The sequence below is a fragment of the Symphalangus syndactylus genome, chromosome 12, assembly GCF_028878055.3.
Source record: "Symphalangus syndactylus isolate Jambi chromosome 12, NHGRI_mSymSyn1-v2.1_pri, whole genome shotgun sequence".
NCBI lineage: Eukaryota > Metazoa > Chordata > Mammalia > Primates > Hylobatidae > Symphalangus > Symphalangus syndactylus.
The window spans coordinates 131,200,703-131,219,986 of NC_072441.2; the positions used below are offsets into that span (position 1 = coordinate 131,200,703).

A 19,284-nucleotide genomic window follows, 5' to 3' on the forward strand; every position below is an offset into this window, starting at 1 on the left:
CCTTTTCTGCCTTCCTTCCTGTCTTTTTTACAACGCTCTGGTGCTGGGCGCAGGTGGCCTCATCTTTTCCATCTCCCAAACTCCTGGGTAGAATGTGGTGTTGGTGTCAGGGGTCACACCCCAAAGAAGGGAGCAGGAGAGCCTTGGCCCCTTAGGTGGGGTCTCTGGTCCCTAGTAAACCTTACCCATCCAGCTTGCTGAAAGTAGGCCCCTGGACTGGAACCCTGACACTGCCACCTCCCCCTGGCATTTGGGCACTGTGAACCAAGGAGCACCCACCCTGAAGTGGCTAACCACCAGCAGTGCCAGTCCCCCGAATGAGGTGGGAGGAAGAGAGGGAGAAGGGATGAATGTCAGCCTGGGCTGTCTCTGTCCTTGCACACACCGTGAAAGGCTTCCAGCCCCCTCTCCTGCCCCTCCCCACCTTACTTGTTTCTACCCCAACATGACCTTTGGGATTCGTTTGGCTGAGAAGCCGTGGCTCTGACTTGAGCCAGGATGGTCCCTAGAAGTAGGGCCGGGGTGAGCGCTCCCCACCCTTTCTGTCTGACTAGGAGCAGGAGTAGCTGAGACTGGGGCCCTGACAGAGGTGAGTGGTGAGGGGGCTTCTGCAGCCCTGAAAGTCCTAGTGTGACTTTCACTGCCAGCAATGCTGGCCCCCACCCACCCTGACTGTGCCACACCATGCATTCCTGCAGTGCCTTACTCCTCAATAAAGCACCTTTGGAGTCAGTCCTCTGTGACAGTGGAGGCCGGGAGGGAGGGGTGGCTGTGGGGCCTGTGGCTAAGCACCCTGGGTTCTGGGGCCCTCCCAGCCTGTGGCTGAGTGCCCGAGCATCCTGGTACCAGCCCCTCTTGGAGACCTAGAAGGCGGCTTCAAGGGAGAGGATTGTGTGACTGTGAGCAAAAGACTGTATCTAAGACTGTGTGCCCATGAATGTGGGAACAGATGTGTCAGATTGGGAGGCTGGATGAACATAGGAGTGTGACTGTGGGTGTGATTGCCTGGCTCCTGTAAGAGGTGGGGAATGGCAGCGTTTGGGTAACAGTCTGACATCACACATGCACGTGGAGGTGTGAGGGCAGCAGTAGTCGTTGAGGGCATGGTCACTGAGCAGGGTGAGGGGAGAAGCACTCCACGGGGCTGTGCAAAGCCCAGACACTGCCCAGGCTAGCTGGACTTGCCGCGTTTGGGCCCAGCCTGTGGTTCCTCCAGGTGAGGGGGCCGAGTAGAGGAATAGGGGCTGCCTTGCAAAAAAGAAAAGGGGTCAGGGGACTGAGGAGGAGACACTGCAACTCTGGGCCAGCCCTTTCGTCTCCATGCAGGTACCTAGGCAAGCAGTGACTAGGGCACATGCTGACCCACTGCCCCCGGCTGGCTATGACTCCCTGCCCATCCACTCCTGGCTTCATCGCCAGCCTCCCTTTCTCTTTCCAAGACAGGCTTTGCTACTACTCTGCCATAACCCAGACACTTCCCACCAGCCCTGGGCTCTTCCTTCCTCTGGCACCATATCCACCTCTGCCTCTCCTGCTGTCTCCCTCTCCCACTGACCTAGAGAAGAGCAAATCTGCCCGAGCAGGTGCTGAGCAGGCCATCTCTGTTAATTTGCACGTGTCGATGGGCCTTAACCTTTGAAGCACCCAGTACCTACAGCTGATGACCTATTCTCTGAGCTCCCCAACCCCACTCTGTATGTGTGTAAGGAAGGCCACTTCCCCAGGCTCCAGTCCTGTCTCTTCTGGTGCATTGGTCTGCAGCTTCAGATGCCACCTGCTGCTGTGGTAGAGCAGTAGGTGAGAGGGGCCACCGCTGATGCAGCCTTGGGGTGTGGTTGGAACCACCCTTCTCCTACCACTTTAGGATTCTAGCCCTGCAATGCTAGGCTCAGCTGAACCCCTCTCCCACCTGCTGTTAGATGCCTGGAATTACATTCTCTTTCCTCTTCCCCGACAACACTTCCAGATCCTGTTCTGCGAGCCTGGCTGCTGCAGAGGAAGAGTGAGCCTACGATAAGGACTCAGGGCAGTGGGACATGGATCAATGGTGTGGGTAGAATGGATCAGGGAAGGTGGGACATTGGCTCCCCGGAGTCCCTTCCACTTACACCCCCAGCTGAAGGTCATCATTTGTCTTTTCTCTGTCCCGCTTCCTTCACAGGCACACCAGAAGAGATTTTCCACATCCAGTGCCCCAGGGCTCACTTTCCCATCAGCTCCAGTCTGCCACCGTGGGGACTCCTCACTTCATACCCCTTCCCTGGGTGACACCCAGGGACAGGCCCCAGCGAGGCCCTAGGGAAGCCCCACTCTCCTACACATGGTGAGGCTGGAGGGTGTGCTCTGTCTCACACTTCTGCAGGACCCTCCCAGGGAGGCTCCAGGCCCTGAAAGGGCCTCTGGGAGGCAGGTTTCTATTGAGGAGAGGACACGATTCTGACAGTACAGAAGCATCAAGCTGCCTGACCTTGGGGAATTTGAGCAGGGACCAGTAGTTCCTGCAGGGATGCTGCAGACCGGCTCTGAAAGGAGGGTAAAACCTTCCACTCCCACCCTAGGCCCTGAAAGCCTAAGAACTGAGGCACTAGGGCCTATCCTCAGAGGCACAGGGACTGTGGTAGAGGACACAGAGCTGGTCCTTCTAAAGAAGGGGCACTCCCCGGGGCCTGGGGGCAGGGGGCTCTAGGGTGCTACACGTGGTGAGTGGCCCCTGCCTCCCCGAGGAAACTACTGTTGGCCCAGACAAGGAAGCTCATTAAGGGAAATGAGGTTTCCCCCATGCTTCTCCCTCTGGGAGAAATTAGGGCAGCCACTTAGAACCTCTTTTTATTATTATCTTGAAATAGGATCTCTCTCTGTTGCCAAGGCTGGTGTGCAGTGGCACAATCGCAGCTCACTGCAGCCTCAACCTCCCAGGCTCAAGTGATCTTCCCACCTCAGCCTCCCAAGTAGCTGGGACTACCAGCACACCCCACCATGCCCGGCTAATTTTTTGTATTTTTTCTAGGGACAGGGTCTCACTATGTTGCCCAGGCTGATCTTGAACCCCTGGGCTCAAGCAGTCCTCTCACCTGGGCCTCCCAAAGTGCTGGGATTATAAGTGTGAGCCACTGTGCCCCGCCTTAGAATCTTTTTTTTTACTAATTAATTTAAGAATTCCTGAGCCCTGCTATGTTCCGTGCTATGAGGGAGTATAATGATGAACAAGCTCTCAGGGCGCTCACATTCTATTTGGAGGAGACAGACAATAAAGAATTAGATAAGTGAGCAAATGAGACCAAAAAAGCTTAGCTAGTGAACAGCACTACACAGAAAATTACAATAGGATGTCGTGATAGAGGCACTTGTCAGATGGTCGGGAGTTCTTCTCTGAGAGGTGGCATTTAAGCTGAGCTCTGAATGGTGAGTCAGCCACGCGAAGGTCTAGAGCAGGACATTTCAAGCTCAGGAAACAGCCAGTGCAAAGCCCTAAGGTGAGAATGAACTGGCCTCCATGTGTCAGAACAAGAAAGAAGGGCTGTTGAGACAGAGGTGGAAGATGAAGCTGGAGAGGCGGGGAGGGGGTATTGCTCAGCTCATGGAGGGCTTAGTAAGCCCACGTGAGGAGTTGGGATTTGATTCTTGGTGAGATGGGAGCCACTGGGGGGTTTTAAGCAGGGAAGTGACATGATCTGATTTATGATGGTAAAGACTGCTCCGCCTGCTGTGTAGAAGTAACAGAGTGGCGAGGGGCAAGAGGGAAAGCAAGGCTAGGAGGGGCAGGCTAGGAGGTCACAGCAGTGAGACATACAGGCGCTGGGACTAGGGTGGTTGCTCGGAGTGGACAGATTCTGCACCTGTTGGGGGAGTTTTGGGGGCATGAAAGAGAAGAATCCTGAGGAAGTTCTAAAATTTTGGTTTGAGCACCAGGGTGTATGGTGGAGGATCCGGTTTTGGGAAAAAAGGGACATCCTGGCAAGGCAAAAGACCTGTTAGCCCAGAGGGACTGTCCCACGGAAGCTGGAGCCACAGCCCTGAGTTCTGGAAGAGGAGGCGCTGGGATGGAGACGTAGAAGCTGTTGGCATGTGGGTGGTGGTGAAACTCCGAGGAGACAGGAAGACAGAGAACCCGGAAGCTAGAATAGTCTAACCACAGACTCCAGGGGGAGCAGGGAGCCCACGCTGCTGACTTCTGAATCCCACTCGGCCTTCTGTGATGCCAGGAGCCTTCCTGATGAGAGCTGTGGACTAGGAGTGGGGGATTAAGGAGAAGTGGAATGTGAGCACCAAGAGGCCAGAACTTCTGACTTGTTCACTGCTGTACCCTCAGTGCCCACCTGGCACAAGGTAGGTGCTCAAAAGCACCTGTGGACTGAAGGAGGAAGGAAAAGGTGTGGATCTCATCGCACAGCTGAGATTCCAGGTCCCCAGTAATACGGGTTTGTCAAGATGCCTAACTCTGGGCAGGAAGGGAGAAGATCTCATATGTATGGGAGTTCCCCTAACCAATTGCACAGTTTTCTATTTCTCTGTGGGGAGGTGGGATGGCACAGGAAGGAAGGGTTGACTAGATCGGCGCTGAAGGACCAGCCTGAGGGCCAGGCTCCCCAAAGTAGGAGATGGCCAGATGGAGGGACCAAGCCTGAGGAAATCGGCACTGTTGGGGACTGCCACCAGAGGGCACCCTGGGCACATGGCAGGAGATAGACACCACTCAGCCCAACCAGACTGCACAATTTTGCCTTTTCCTCTTCTGAGGTCCAAGGCCCTAAGAAATGGGGAGATCAAGGCAGTTGGGGGAAGAGGGGCAGTTAGGTCACTCAGATTTACTAAGTGACTCATCCAACCCTGGAACCTGACCTTATTACAGAGAAAGCCTGGATCCTGGACAGAAACTTAGCCTTTATCAAGGTCACAGGTTAAGTCCTGAGTCTGCTTATAGACTAAACCCTGACCTTGATCTTAGACTGAGCCCTCACCCCAGTCCATACTGTGTCCTGACCTTAATCACAAACTGAACTTGACCCTAGTCACACTGAGCTCTGACCCTACCTGTCCATTCATCAAGCACTGACCTTGATCCCAGACTGAGCTCTGACCCCAGTCCATAGACTAAACCCTGACCATTACCATATAGTGAACCCTGACTTGGACACAGACTGATCATGGACACACATTAGCCCTTATTCTGGCCATAGACTGAGCCCTGACCCTGGGAACAGATAGCGCTAACCCTGGTCCATACACTGAACTCTGACTCTGATCACTGAGCCTGACCCTGAATCTGGTGCCAACCTGAACTCTGACCCTGATCCATATGCATTGAATCCTGACCCTGGACAACAACTGAGCTTTTATCATGCTCACAAACTGGCCTTGATCCCTAAGACTTGCTCTTCCAACACCCCAATGAGTTAAGGACCTTCCAGAAGAGGCTCTTGTGTCAGGCCAAGCTTTAGTCTCAGAAGGAAGTAATTCCTGGAACCACTTTTGTTGGGGAGAGAAGGAATTCTGGGTCTCCAAATGGTCCAGAAACTCCTCGTCCTTGGAACCCTGAGAGGCCAGGCAGAGAAAGGCCAGTTCTAGGCTGCCCAGGACATGAGGGAAGAAGGCAGCTAGGTACCTTCTCAAGGTACCCCCACAGCTGTGGGGGCGGGGCCTCTTCTGCCTGCCTGTCCATCTGGGGAGCCTCCCCACTGGCAGCCTCTTCATCTGCACTTCTGACTCCCTTCTGCTCCACGGTCTGTGCTCCACTCCTTGCTAGCTTTCCAGGAAAATAAGGAGAGACATTCCATGCGAGGGGTGGAACCAGGCCAAGACTGAGGGCCCCATGCCCCCAACCCGTGTCCTGGCCGGAAGAGAAGCCCCTCCCTCTGGGAGCTCACTTTGGCTGCTTGCTCCAAACAGGCGAGAAAAGGTGAATCAGGCTCAAGGCAGCTCCAGCAGGGCCTCAGGTTGACAGTGGCCAAGACATAGGAGCACGAGGCAGCTGCATGGGAAGTCCCCGAGGCCCCAGTATGTTCCTGGAGTCTGCAGCGTGTGAAGGTGTGGTAGGTGAGGGCAAAGGACAGCACAGTCCCTCCCCAGGGCACACTGACCAACTTAATTTCTGCCATCCCCAGGGTTCAGCCTGGGTGCCCTCCCGCTGCAGGGCCCACCGGCCTCCAGGCTCACCTAGGGAGGCACCAAGGGCGGGGGTGGGGGCCGAGCCAGGCAGGAGCTGGGGCGGGGGAGGGGGCAGATCGAGTCAAAAAATGCTGACGCCAAAGACAATGAGCTCTCCGAGGCTGAGGCAACTCATTTGGTCCCGGCCACGCTTTATTAAATTCTCATAAACCTGTCAGGGGGGACAGGGCTCGCTTCAGTTTACCTCATTAGCCCGACACAATGACAGTGGTGGGGGCACAGGCAGGGTGGGGGTGCAACAAGGGGAGGCTGGCGCTCAGAGCTGAGAACTGAGCCAGCCGGGAAGATAATTGAATTAAGTGGCTTTTGTTAATGGTTTTTAAGACTCCAAAGTGTAAATAACATTTAGGGGCTTTCTTTTAATGGGGCTGGGGTTTTAGAGACCCAGGGAGCTTAGGGGAGGCCCAGCCTGGTCCCTGCCTTCTCCCCCACCCTAGGGGAGCTCCCGAGGGGAGAACTTGCGGGAGCCGCCCCAGGGATGCATTGCAGTTAGCCTTGGGAGGACCAAGGGGACTTCCCCAAGGGAAGGGGACAACATCATTGGAGCCAAAGAAGCTGAGACAACTTCCTGGTGAATCTTTGAAAAGAATCAGAGTACGTGAGCAAAAGAGGGGATGGATGCAGGGGGCTGTGATGACCTACCCAGTCCTGGAATGCTGCCGTCGGACACAGTGGCCAGGGATATCTCTGAGATGTTGCTGGAAGCATGGTCCTGGCCTCCTGGGGTCAATGTTCATTCCCCATGAGAGGTCAGTGGGAATGGAAGGTACTGGTTGTGTTGCCAGCAGGTAGTGAGCTCCCCATCAAAGTGTGTGTGGGAATGCTGTGAGTTGGGGTATCCCCAAACAAGGCAGTGGATTAGACTAGATCCCAGGCTTGCTGAGGGCAATTGGACTTGATCCAAGCTGTAAGAGGAACCTGAAAAGATGGCATGGTGAGCTCACTTCTCTGGGGGCACAAGGGCCTTGGGGAGCTAGGTGCCAGGGAACAGGAACACAGACAGAAGTTGAGAATCCAGCCCCTGGCTTTCCTCAGTCAACAGCTTCTCCTTCCCTGCAGACAAGACCAGGTCAGGGAGTTGGCTGGATTGAAGGCAAAGGGCTCTGGGCTAAGATCCCAAGGGGCTAGAGGTGAGATGAGGCAGGGCTGGCCCTGGGCCAGCCCACAAAGGGTTAAGGCGCTAATCGCCCTGCATGCGACAAAGGGAAGTGGGTTTTCTGATCCAGAAAGGATCAGTCCCTGGGACGCCCCATCAGGCCCTTCAGCGTGAAATTACACCCCAGCGGGGGTGCTCCCCTCCCCCTACACACACATTACCCGCCGGGCCTGGCACAGGATTAGGGCCCAGAGTCATCAGCATAATAGATTGCACCTCCCCACCCCATCCCTTCCCCCAGGAACCTTCAGTCCTGCCTCCAGACCTGGGCCAGCCTCTTTCCTCACGTCTGTCCACCTGGCAGTTGCGCTGCCTGGTCATCTTGTCCTCACTCTTGGTCTAGTCATTCCATCTGTCTCCTCCAGCCATGCATTGAGCCCCCACCTCACTCCTGGTCATAGTGTCTTCATAACCTTTAATCAGCCTGCCAAAGGTACATTCCATTGCTTAAGCATTTGGTGTCTGTCTTCCCCCTCGCACATCAGGTGCTGTCCTGCTCAGCACTGCATTCCCAGTGACGGGGCTGCATCTTCCACGCAGATGGTGCTCAGTCAACTAATGCTGACTTCCCATCCACCTCACAAAGACTGGGGCATGGTCCCTAAACTCTGGATGTTGATGCCGAGAACTAGGAGACTGTGCCAGGACAGGGCCATGTCCTCTGGAAGAGAGAGGAGGCTGTGGCATGGCCGCTGCCTTGGACCTAGCCTCATCTCCTAAAGATGGCATGAGGGAGGCAGGCAGGAAAAGTGAGAGGGCCACCTGTCCTTGGGTGCTGTCCAAGGAGATCCAGTCACTCCAGTGCCCCAGGCTGCTGTGCCTTTGCCCTCTGATGACCTCTAAGCCCCATCTGCACCCCCAACCAGGAGGACCCAGCATGGGAAGAAGCTCTGAATGGAACAATTGAGGAAACAGGATGCTATCACATGGAAGACAAAACCCAGAAAGACTCTTGGAAACCAAGGCTGCCTGAGAAAGGCACCTGTATGGATCACCCTGACCAACCTCTACACAGGAGACAGAGGCCCAGAAAAAGCCAGGGCTTGCCCAAGCCCATACTGCAAAGCTATGGCAAGGCCCAGACAGAAGCCTGGTTCCCTGAAGTCCTCGGCAGAGCTTGTCCCTCACATGCTCTTCCCAGTTAATTTAACAAGTTCAGTACTGATTGAACACAAATTCCGCACCAGGCTGTATGCCATGCCAGCTTCTGCCCAGGGAGCTCCATCTGGCAGTGGTTGAGAACTGTATATAGTGGCCAGAGGCATCAAGAGAAGGAGGGGCATCTCCCTCCCCTGTGATAATCTGGCAAGGCTTCCTGGAGCGGGTGGCATGTGGCTGGGCTCTGAAGAGTGAAGCCTCTCCCCAGGAGGAGGGACCAGCAGAGCAGAGGTACCCGGGGAGAGGGCACAGTGAGTGTGTGAGGTGCTACGCCAGTCAAGTGACACACTCCACAACAGGGTGAATAGACATGTTCTGTGTGGCTCCCAGGCCATGCCAGGCCTGATAAGGAGGCTATCGGGTGGCAGATTTCAGACAACATGAAGAAGAACTTTCCAACAGCCCTGGCGTAGGCTGCCCTGGAAGGTAGTGAGCTGCCCACCCCTTCAGGCTTGTGGATAGGAGCTGGGTATCAATGATTCCTCCCTGGATGGAGGCCGAACTAGAGACCTGTGAGGATGTCTGTTCCGAGAACCTGAAGCAGAAATGGCCAGACTTCAACAGGCCTGGCTCCTCAGTAGGTGACCTCTGCCCCCACACCTTGTCCATCCTCCTGGGCCCTGCAGGCCCCTGGTGGCTGGAGTGTGGGAGAGGGAGGTAACAAGGCAGACAGAAGAATGACTGCTTTTTCAGTTATTCTTCTATGTATCTATGGCTTCCACCCAACCCGGCAGGGTGGGGCGCTTAAATCAGGATCAGAAGTTGTCCAAAGTGTTAGGTAACAGGGGTACCTTAATGGCGCTGGTTCCGGGTTCTTCTTCCTCCTCGATACAGACCCGCCAAAGAAAAACCAATCAGAAAGAGACGCCTTCCCGCCCTGGTCTGAGCCCAGCCCCCCAGCCAACCATTGACCTCCATGTAACGTCTCAGAGTATAAAAAGCCGAAGCCCCGAAGCCCTCTCTCTCTGCTTCCTCTTCGGCTCCCTACCTAACGCCTCCAATAAAGATCTCTTGACCGTAACCGGTGTAGCGTGGTCTTAGCCTGAGTCTGTAGAGTCACTCTTTCATTGGTGCCGTGACTCGGATCGGGACCCCCCCTGCCTTCTGGTGGGACCCTGATCCCTCTCAGGCTTAGACCAGGCCTCGGTTGGTCTTCGCCCATTTTCCTGTTCGCCGAGCTCCGCACCCACCATCGGCTTCCATCTGGTAAGTTCCCCTTCTCAGGCCTGCCGCTTAGGCCGATCGCACCAGGTCCAACCCATGTTCCGCCTAATGCCCCTACGGCAGCGATAGGCCCATTGCTTCTTCCTTCTGCCTCGACCCACAGGGAGCAGAGTTTTCTCCCCTCTTCCCTTTCTCGCCTCCGGCCTGGGCCCCCCTTCCCTTTCTCATCTCAAAAATCCTGGTACCAGGTGGCCCACGGTCCTCGGCCATAGTTGGCCCCTCAGTCCTTTCGCTTTGGTGACGACCGAACCGGAAGCTCTGAGTCACGTCGCAGTGTTCAGCTATTAGGGGACGCCCTACTTAGCCCTCACTGCAAATCCTCTCATAGCCCCGCGATGGGAGGCTCTGCATCCCTGCCGGCCGAGTCTCCCCTACGATGCCTCCTAAACAATTTGTCAGCCCTAGGCTTAGCAGCCAACCTCAAACCAAAACATCTAATTAAATACTGCACACAAGACTGGCCCACTTACCCCTTAGATAACCGAAACAAGTGGCCCCCTTATGGGTCCCTCGATCCTGGTATCCTCCAGGATCTCTATAACTATTGTGAGCGAACAGGAAAATGGGCAGAGATCCCGTACCTCCACGGGTTTTTCCTCCTAAAGGCCCTGAAACTGTCACCCTCCCCGACCCCCCTCATTCCTTCTGCTCCTGACTTTGATCCCGCCGATGAGCCCCCGCCATATCACCATCCACAGCCCTTCCCCCCGGCTGCCGCCCAGCCCGCAAGGGCCCCGCCCCCGGCGGCAGCCCCACCTCCTTCCGCCAACCCCGGCCTTCCTTCCCCGTCCTCTCCAACCTTTCCTACTTCCTTTCCTCCACCTTTCAGCCCTCCTACTACTCGCTCCAGATCTCACCTCCCTGTCCTCGCTCCTCTGCGAGAAGTAGCAGGGGCAGAAGGCATCGTTCACGTCCATGTCCCGTTTTCTATGGCTGATCTTTCACAAATCGAAAAACGCTTAGGCTCCTATAACTCCAACCCTGCTCCATATATCAAAGAATTCCAGTATCTTCTCCAAGCTTACAGCCTCACCTTTCACAATATTTACATGATCCTCTCTAACACCTTTCTCCCTGAGGAGCGCCAGCGAGTCTGGGAGCAAGCCTGCACTCATGCCACCAAACAACCCCAGCTCTGCCCATAGGGGCGCAAGCAGTCCCTGAGCAAGAGCCTAACTGGGATTACAACACCCAAATTGGTGTCGCTGCCCGGGACCACTTCGCCACCTGCTTAATAACCGGGCTGCGTAAAGCACCCCAAAAGGCAGTCAATTTTGAAAAACTCCATCAAATCGTACAAGAAAAACACGAAAACCCATCCGCCTTTCTTGACTGCCTTACACAGGCACTCCAACAATATACCAACATAGACCCTGAGGCCCCCAGTGGCAGGCAGCTTCTCATGTCCTATTTTTTCGTGCAAAGCTTCCCAGACATTAGAGCCCAATTAAAGAAGCTAGACAGAGGTCCCTTCACCCCACAGACCGAGATTCTGGCCACCGCGTTCAAGGTATACCATAACCGTGATGAGCAGGTGAGGAGGCAAAAGTGTCAAATGCTGGCTCAAGCTCTCCGAGCCCCTCCTCAGCCAGCTATAAACACTGGTGACCGTAAGCCACCATTTGCCCACCGTCAGCCCCCTGGGCCCTGCTTCAAGTGCGGCAAAGAAGGGCATTGGGTCCGTGAGTGTCCCAATCCCAGGCCTCCACACAAGCCGTGTCCAAAATGCCACCAGCCCGGTCACTGGGCCGTCAACTGCCCCAACTCCCAGAGGGGGGTTGGGCCAGACCCCAGCCCCGCCCCCGACCTCTTGGGACTGGCCATTGATGATTGACGGAGCCCTGGGACTCCCTCCCTGACGCACACTATCACTGCACAGGAGCCCAGGGTGCCTCTCACAGTAGATGGGCGCCTCGTCACCTTCCTCCTCGATACAGGAGCTACTTTCTCGGTTCTGTGGGAATTTTGGGGTGTCACTTCCACTTCCGGCCCTCCTATAGTCGGGGTAGGAGGCCAAACCATGTGCCCAAGAACTACCCCACTTTTATCCTGCTCCTTCTCAGGTCACCTCTTCTCTCATAGGTTTTTAGTTATGCCCCAGTGCCCCCTTCCCCTATTAGGAAGAGATATCCTTTCCAAGTTTAGAGCAGCCATCACTTTTAATCCCATAGCTCTCCCAGACTCCGCCTCCCTCCTCGCCCTAGTTGCCAGCTCAGCTGACCAACCCCACACTCCATCTTCCTTGTCCCTATCTGTCAACCCCACAGTCTGGGACACTGCCACCCCCTCACTGGCTCACTGCACTCCTGTTGAAATCTCTCTAAAAAACCCCCACCACTTTCCATGCCAGCCCCAATATCCCCTTCCCGCTACCAGCCTCAAAGGCTTGCAACCCCTTATCTCAGAACTTCTACAGAAGGGGTTCCTTAGGCCAACACACTCTCCATTCAACACTCCCATTCTAGCATTAAAAAACCCAATGGAAAGTTTCGCCTAGTTCAAGATCTGCGGCTTATCAATGAGGCTGTTAAGCCCATCCACCCGTTAGTCCCTAATCCCTATACTCTCGTCTCCTCTATCCCACCCGATACAACACATTTCTCGGTGGTGGACCTTAAAGATGCCTTTTTCACTATTCCTCTCTCCCCGCAGTCCCAAGATTTCTTTGCTTTCACCTGGACTGACCCAGATACCTAACAGTCACAACAGCTTACCTGGACAGTACTTCCCCAAGGGTTTCGAGACAGCCCCCACATTTTTGGTCAAACCCTTGCCTCAGATCTCAGACTACTACACCTCCCTCTCTCCACTCTCCTGTAATATGTAGATGATCTCCTCCTATGCAGTCCCTCTTTAACAGCCTCTCAAACTGACACCATTTCTCTCCTCAACTTCCTAGCAGACAAAGGATACTGGGTATCTCCCCTTAAGGTCCAACTTTCCTCCATGCAGGTGACCTATCTAGGAGTCCTCCTTTCCCACAACTCCAAGGCCATCACCCTAGACCAGAAGTGCTTCATCCGGAGTCTCCCGGTCCCCAAAACTAAGCAAGAACTTCTCTCATTTCCAGGGCTTGCAGGGTACTTCAGAACATGGATTCCCAACTACTCTCTCCTAGCAAAACCACTTTATGAGCTGTCCCATGGAGCTCCATCTGAGCCCCTAGATACTACTGTCACCCAACCTTTTCAAGCCCTCCAACAGGCCCTTCTAAAGGCTCCAGCCTTACCTCTCCCAAATCTCCAAAAACCCTTCACCCTATATGTACATGAACACAATGGCCTAGCCCTAGGAGTCCTATGTCAAATGCAAGGACCCACATTTGCCACCATTGCATACTTGTCCAAACAGCTAGACCCCACAGTGGGAGGGTGGGCCCCCTGCCTCTGGGCCCTAGTAGCCGCCTACGTCCTACTCTTAGAATCAAAAAAACTCACTTTTGGGGCAAGCATTGTTATTGCCTCTCCACACCAACTTAAAGATCTCCTCATATATAAGAGTCTACAAACCCTTCCTCCTTGTCGCATACTTTCACTTCTAGGCTCTTTCCTTCACGACCCAACTATTTCCTTCCAGCCATGTGCTCCCCTCAATCCTGCCACTCTCCTACCAATCAATCACCACCCTCCTCAACATGACTGCATTGAGATCCTAGAATCCCACCTCCCTTGTCCGACTCATATAACCGAAGGACCCCTAGACAGTCCTGACCACACCTGGTTCACAGATGGCAGCTCTTTCACATTACAAGGGCAGCGCCTTGCAGGATATGCCATAGTCTCTCTAACCCAAACCATAGAGGCAAAGTCCTTACCACCAAATACCACTAATCAACAGGCAGAACTCATTGCGGCCACCCGCGCTTTCGAGTTAGCGGCAGGCAGCTCACTTATGCTTTACACAGACTCTAAATATGTCTTCCACATCCTCCTCTCCCACTCGGCTATCTGGAAAGAAAGAGGATTACTCACAACCAAAGGAACATCCGTCACCAATGCCAGCCTCATCTCTCATCTCCTCCAAGCCTCTTTACTTCCCACAAAAATCGGAATTGTTCACTGCAGGTCCCACCAAGTTGACTCCTCCCCTGTAACCCAAGGCAATAGCAAGGCAGACCAAGAAGCCCGACAGGCAGGCCTATCGGCCCTATCCCCCACCTTAATGCTAGTCAACACAGAGCCATCAGGCCCACACCTGTCAACTGAGTCAAAACATGCCCTTTTCACATACCTTCATTCCATCTTCCACACCAGCCCCCAAACGTTGAGGTGTTCCTCTCTTCCTTTTTCACCTTAGACTTCTCTGATTTACAGTTCCTCCAACAGCTCACGTCCACCTGCACCATCTGCCAACGCACTAACCCGCAAACCCCACTACGGCCAGGCACCTTCCCCACTCATCAGGCCAGGGGACACCTCCCCGGCAGCGATTGGCAACTTGACTTTACCCACATGCCTCCAGTTAAAAGATTTCGATACCTCCTAGTTCTAGTTGACACTTTCTCCAGGTGGGTTGAGGCTTTCCTGACTACCAATAAGAGAGCAAGCACAGCTGCTTCACTTCTCCTATCAGAAATCATCCCGCGGTTTGGGGTCCCCTCCTCCCTCCAAACTGACAACGGTCCTGAGTTCACATCCCAAATCTCACAAAATATAGCAACAGCTCTCAACATACCTTGGCACTTTCACATCCCATATCACCCCCAATCCTCCGGAAAAGTCGAACGAACCAACCGAACTCTTAAAGAAACCCTAATTAAACTCACCCTCGAATTACACCTAGATTGGACAAAACTTTTGCCTACTGCTTTATTCAAGCTCCAAGCTCTCCCAAAAAAACCAACTCCCTTATCCCCTTTAGAAATTATGTACGGCCGACCGCCTCTTCTGCCAGGCATTAGCCCGTCTTCCCCCCCATCCCCCCAACACATCCCATCATCCCTCCTGTCCTTCATCCGTTGTGAGCTCTGGAGAACGCACGAAAGCCTTTTGCCTACCGCTGACTACACTACCCCTACATTCCCCCTCACCCCAGGAAAGTGAGTGTACTTCTCGTTGCCAGACAACCCACAGTCAACCTCTCTCACTCCAAAATGGAAAGGGCCCCTCCAAATTATACTGTGTACACCTACTGCAGCCAAACTCCAACAATCTCCAGGACAACTAACTCCCTGGCTCCACATTTCCAGGTTAAAACTGGCCGCTGGCCCAGATCAACCAGACGCCCCTCCCAGCAGCGCCTGTCCGCCCCCCACCAACTACACCTGCACACCGGTTCCGCACCACCCCCTCAAACTTCGCATCTCCAAAACGCCTTCACCTCCCCCAATCACGGAAACATAACGTCCCTCTCTCCACGCCTTTTCCTCAGTTTTCTTCCCCTCGGCCTCCTCCCCCTTCACCTCAAGTCTCCCTCAAAACATCTCCGCAAAACTCCTTGTATGCTGCTGCCTCCCAAATCCCCGCCGCTGACTGTTTCCGATGTTCCCCTTCTAACAAACCACACAGTCCCTGTTTGTTCCAACTCAACTGCACCTACACCACCGCTCCTCCAAACTTCCCAGCCCCCGAAGGCTGGTGCAATGGCTCCCTACACAAGTCTATCAACTCTTCCACTGGTGGCCCCTGTGTTCCGGTCACTTTCTTTCCCCAACTCACCCTATTACCCTTCTCTCATCAGCATACCACTTTGACCACCCTGACCTAGACCCCTCACAGATTCACCGACACAAGAGGGCAGTTTTCCTACCATTCATTCTCGGGCTGTCCCTCACCACCTCCCTACTAGGCTCAGGACTAGGGGCTGCCTCCCTAGGTTACAGCGTGTATCTCAAGATTCCCAGTCCTTAGCCGCTTTACAATGTCAAATCACATCCCTAGCAGGGGTAACACTTCAAACCGCCGAGCTCTAGATTTGCTCACCGCTGAAAAAGGCGGTACTTGCATCTTCTTACAAACATTAAAAACTTACATAACATTAGGAAGAAACTAATAGGGGCCAACTCGTCCCCATCATTGTGGGACACCCTAAAGACCCCCTCCTAGCCTGGATCCTCCCATTTCTAGGCCCTCTCATGCGTCCTCTTGTGCTCTCCTTCCGCGCCTTCTCAAATCCATGAGACAGCAAGTCTCATCCATCTCTAACCAAACCTTTAACCAGCTTCTCCTTAGACACTATCAACTCCTAGCAACCAGCGAAGAAGCGGCTGACTCCAGAGACAGACTCTGAGTGCCTTGTCTCGGTTCCACCAATTCCTAGACGATCTCCACAAAGACTGCTGGCTCATCACAGACCCCACCCTGCCCTTTGGCTGGCTACAAGGAACATTCATGGACTTCACAACCGAGGAGATGTTCACATACAGCGCCCTACTGCTTGGCCTTATACTCCTGCTGTGCCCCGTACACAACCCCCACAGTCCTCCCATGCCCCTCCCCCACGACGCCCCCGCTCAGCAGGAAGTAGTCAGACGAACTACAACGCCCATTTCCCCACTTCTTTTTTTTTTTTTTTTTTGAGACGGAGTCTCGCTCTGTCGCCCAGGCTGGAGTGCAGTGGCGCAATCTCGGCTCACTGCAAGCTCCGCCTCCCGGGTTCACGCCATTCTCCTGCCTCAGCCTCTCCGAGTAGCTGGGACTACAGGCGCCCGCCACCACGCCCGGCTAATTTTTTTGTATTTTTAGTAGAGACGGGGTTTCACCGTGGTCTCGATCTCCTGACCTCGTGATCCACCCGCCTCGGCCTCCCATTTCCCCACTTCTTAAGAAACAAAAAAGGGAGGAATGTTAGGTAACAGGGGTACCTTAATGGCTCTGGTTCCGGGTTCTTCTTCCTCCTCGATACAGACCCGCCAAAGAAAAACCAATCAGAAAGAGACGCCCTCCCACCTTGGTCTGAGCCCAGCCCCCCAGCCAACCATTGACCGCCAAGCAACGTCTCAGAGTATAAAATGCCGAAGCCCCATGAGGCCGGGCGTGGTGGCTCAAGCCTGTAATCCCAGCACTTTGGGAGGCCGAGGCGGGCGGATCACAAGGTCAGGAGATCGAGACCATCCTGGCTAACACGGTGAAACCCCGTCTCTACTAAAAATACAAAAAATTAGCCAGGCGTGTTGGCGGGCGCCTGTAGTCCCAGCTACTCGGGAGACTGAGGCAGGAGAATGGCGTGAACCCAGGAGGCGGAGCTTGCAGTGAGCCGAGATCACCCCACTGCACTCCAGCCTGGGGGACAGAGCGAGACTCCGTCTCAAAAAAAAAAAAAAAAAAAAGCCGAAGCCCTGAAGCCCTCTCTCTCTGCTTCCTCTTCGGCTCCCTACCTAACGCCTCCAATAAAGATCTCTTGACCGTAACCGGTGTAGCGTGGTCTTAGCCTGAGTCTGTAGAGTCACTCTTTCACAAAGCCCCACTTAAAAAAAAATAGGGACTGAGGGCTGGGCATGGTGGTTCACACCTGTAATCCCAGCACTTTGGGAGACCAAGGCTGGCTGATCACTTGAGCTCAGGAGTTCAAGGCCAGCCTGGGCAACATGGTGAAACCACACCTTTGTCAAAAAATACAAAAATTAGCTGGGTGTGGTGATGCGTACCTGTAGTCCCAGCTGCTTGGGAGGCTGAGAAGTGGAAGGATGGCTTGAGCCTGGGAAGGTGAGGCTGCAGTGAGCTGTGATCATAGCACTGCATTTCAGCCTGGGTGACAGAGTGAGACCCTGTCTTTAAAAAAATGAATAGGGACTGAGGCCCAGAGAGGGGCTTTTCCAATAGCTCACAGTCTGAGAGGCAGGTTGGGGCTTGCAGGCTGCACAGTCCTTTCTAGGCAGCTTACCGAGGGCAGACTGAAGGTAAACCTGAAGGAGGTGAACCTTTCAGACGTCTCGCGGGCCCTGCCTCCACAGGGGATGTGCATGCTGAGGAGACGGGGAGGGGCGGGCCGATGAGCACCTGCCCTTACCTCCCCTTAATCTCCCAAGTCATCACGCTTCCGCCTTAGCCCCCTGTCATTGAAGCTTCCACCTCAGCTAACCTGGATTCTTCCTGAAGCACTGGGGCTCCTGTGTCCTGGAGTTCTCTTCAGGAGAATCCTAAGGTAAAAAAGAATGTGTTCCCTCCCTCCTGGCTGCCCAGCACATGCTGTGCAGAGGCCAGGGGATGGGCAGGGTGACCTGGGAAGGACCCAGGCCTGCGGGTCTATCGTCCCGCTCAGGTGAGACCAACAACAAAGAGCAGCTTGTACACACACTCACACCCACATGCACCCACACACGCCCACACAGGCTCTTTCCAAGAACAGCTCTTCAAGCCTGGCTGCCAAGATAAAGGAGCCACGGGGCGGTCAACCCCAGGAGGAAATATCACTTCTGCAACTTTTGTTGTTCAGAGGGCTTTGTGAAATCTCCAGACTCTTCTTGGAAAGGATCCCAGGCCGAGGTGGCAGTTTCCCGCAGCGGGAGACATGGGTGAGGGCCACGCAGCCTCCCTGGCCTGGAAGGAGTTGGGGGAGGAGAGCCCCAGGGGGCCAGGCTCGGAGTCATTAGTGGTGGCAACAGAAGCTTAATCCTTCACTTCCATTATTACCTCACTCAATTCCCACAAGCTTGGGGGTAGACAGAGGTCTCCCCATTTTACATATGATGAAACAAAGGTTCCCAGAAACCTAGCAGCTTATTAAATGGTCCACAGTGAGTCAGTGCTAGAAATGAAACTGTGACTGACTTGGCACCAGTCACAGGCTGAGCCGGCCCTGCCCCAAACTGAGTCCTGCCATGGCCCATTCTGAGCTCCAACTCTGACCTCTAATCGAGCTGTGTCTTGCCCTAGATTGATCCTGAATCTAGCCTCGGATTGCCCCTCCTGTTAGCCGTAAGCCCTTTGAGGTCAGAGACGTGTGCACTTCTCATTCACCCCTGATCCTTTACGTGGATATACGTGTGATTATTTGAGTAATCTCCATTTTATCCGCTAGACTATATCTAGGGCAGGGAACTGAGTCTATTTTTGTTTAGTGGCACTTATCATAATGTAATAAGTGCAATAATAACAAGCAAGTATTGGCTGGGCGTTGTGGCTCATGCCTGTAATCCCAGCACTTTGGGAGGCCAAGGCGGGTGGATCTCACTTGAGCTCAGGAGCTAGAGGCCAGCTTGGGCAAAACAGTGAGACCTCGTCTCAAACAATAAAAATAAAAACGAATTTAAAAAACAAGCAAGTATTGAGCATTTACTAAATGCCAAAATTGTGCTAAGTGTTTTACAGATGTTATCTTTTATTCCTAACAAAGAATCCTGAAGTAGGCATTATCATTCACCCCACTTTACCAAGGAGAATACTGAGCCCCAAGGTGACACTAGGAGGAGGCGTGTATGGGATGCTCTTGGTAGTTCCCTCCACCCCTCACACTCAGTTGCCTGATGAGGAATGGGGTGGAAAAGGAAACTGCGGCTGGAAGAGGAAGTGGTGGCCCTTGGGCAGGTGGGAGAAGCAGAGGGCTTTCTGGAGGCCTTGGGTTTCTGAAGCCACAGAAGGGCCGGTGACTTAGCTGAAAGAGATGGGGTGGGCCGGGCACTGTGGCTTACACCTGTAATCCCA

At 54.1% G+C, this 19,284-nt stretch overlaps 1 long non-coding RNA gene across 1 annotated transcript; it reads right to left on the reverse strand.

Moving 5' to 3' along the window:
• Positions 1–6,769: 6,769 nt before the first annotated feature.
• On the reverse strand, positions 6,770–18,206 carry LOC129469170 (uncharacterized). The gene is made up of 4 exons (XR_008652935.2): positions 18,055–18,206; positions 17,651–17,780; positions 7,587–7,745; positions 6,770–7,083 (listed from the first exon to the last, which is right to left on the reverse strand). It is a non-coding gene; the product is annotated as an uncharacterized lncRNA (long non-coding RNA).
• Positions 18,207–19,284: the final 1,078 nt, after the last annotated feature.